The sequence below is a fragment of the Buceros rhinoceros genome, unplaced genomic scaffold (assembly GCF_000710305.1).
Source record: "Buceros rhinoceros silvestris isolate BGI_N320 unplaced genomic scaffold, ASM71030v1 scaffold8391, whole genome shotgun sequence".
Lineage (NCBI taxonomy): Eukaryota > Metazoa > Chordata > Aves > Bucerotiformes > Bucerotidae > Buceros > Buceros rhinoceros.
The window spans coordinates 31,475-33,479 of NW_010392467.1; positions in this window are offsets into that span (position 1 = coordinate 31,475).

The following is a 2,005-nucleotide window of genomic DNA, read 5'->3' on the forward strand; positions in this document are numbered from 1 at the left end:
TGAAAAATCTTTCGTCAGATCAGTGATTCTGGAGACTTGGTGGGTATATTTCATGTCTCTCTCTCGTCTGGCAGCAGCAATTTCCACACGGCTTCACACCTCCTGCTCTCACCACAGGCAGCAGGGAACAAAGACACTCAGCAAGCAGAAGTGATGTTGGGAAGGGCTTTGGCATTCCTTGCCCTTGCAGAGTGTGGAGGACTGCTCAGCGTCAGCCCAGGTGGGTAACTGGGGGGAAAGGCGTCCTCCACAGGCAGGCGGGGCCACCCGGGGAGCCCCGGGTGAATCGCCGAGATGGGCAGAAGTTGAGGTGTGCAGAGGGCAGGCGATTCGAACCTGCAGGCAGGTTTGAAACCTCAGCCAAACTCAGGACCCTGAAATACAAATCAGATTCCGGTCCCTCTCACTTTCCCGAGGAGAAATGGTATTTCTTAATTAATGGCTGAGCACATGCTGGCCGACCAGAAGTGACTCTGGCATTTCTGTGAAAACTGCGCTTGCTTCAGACTTAGCCAAGAGAGAACAAGGACGAGTGACTGCATTCTCCTGGAATGAGCATCCCTAGGAGACCTCAGCTGACATCTTTTAAAGAGCCAGCAAAAATATCAATTTAGGGAAGAGAAGGAATTTCTTTTCCTTTCAGAGAGAAAGACTTTTCTACAAATCAAAAGAAGTATGTTTGATTAGTTCTGACTGAGTGTTAAATGTACCAAAAACCAAAAGCGAAGCGACTGCCAGTGGACCCAAACTTGAACCTTGCTATAGAAAACAAATACCATTCAAATGAAAAGACATAATGTCAAGACAGTAGCTAAGTCCACAGTAGGAAAAAAGTTCAGATTGCTGTTATATGCATATTTTTATTTTCTTGAAAAAAGAAAATAATATTAAGGAGCATATTTATTTGTTTTGATTCTCTGAATTCCAACAGCTTTGTCTTAAATTCCACTTGAAACTTCCTCAGACTTATTTTGAATCCCCCCAAATAAGTGACTCTGCTGTCCGTAGCATTGTTTGCTTTCTTTGAGATCCACTAGACCATTATGCAAAAGGAGATAAAACTGCAGTTTTTCCACTGCATTAATATTTTTCTAATATTTTTCTATTGGTGTTCTAACAAATGGTATCCTCACAATTTACAGCAAGAAAAGTTAAATGAAACAGATTGGGGGGGATGGGGATGAAGGAACAATAAAACAATTTTCTCCATTAACTCTTGCTTTCGTACTAATCTAATACAGCACATGATCATATACAAAAGACAAGATTATTTTCCAGGCACTTTAACATCTCATTTAGAAGAAACAAAATACAGACAAGGCACCTACTTACTGTAAGCAAGCTGACTTCCTTTGGTTGTTCGGCCACTTCTGTAGAGGAGGAGTGAGCAGTATTTCACATTCACAAAAGCTCTCTGAAGTAAGACGTAAGGGAAATCCTACTGGAGGGGATGTGGAGGAATCTGTGCTCATCTAACACATAAGACAAGGCCGGACCGTGAGCCCCCGCACACCCACAGGCTGCTGCGGGCAGGGGGTTGCGAGCCCTGGGACTCCTTGCGGCGGCCGCCTCCAGGGAGCCCCAGCTGTCGAGAGGTGCCGGGTCCACAGGGAGCTAGAGCAGGTGCTTCTGGCAACCCAGACTGGTGTGGGCTGCTCATTTGTGTGTGGGCTCTCAAATGCCGCAGCATCTCATGCCATTTGACACCCAGCATACCAAAGGCAAGGGACATCCCCACAGGACGCTTGGCTTTCGACTTCATGGGTAAGTAAACTGCAGTATGTTTCTTTCTTAAAATCCTTGTGGTACTACTGATAAGTTGCTCACAGGGGTTTTATAAACTGTTCATTGTCACTGTGCAAGTTGTTCTTGTATCAGCAACCTGTAAAAGTAGTTGCTCTGACTCGCCTGGCCTCCACCACGTATGTTCCTTGCTCTCCCATTTCTCCATTACTATCAGATTTATTTGCCCATAGCGGCTGGTGTGGGGGGCACAAGTCCTGTC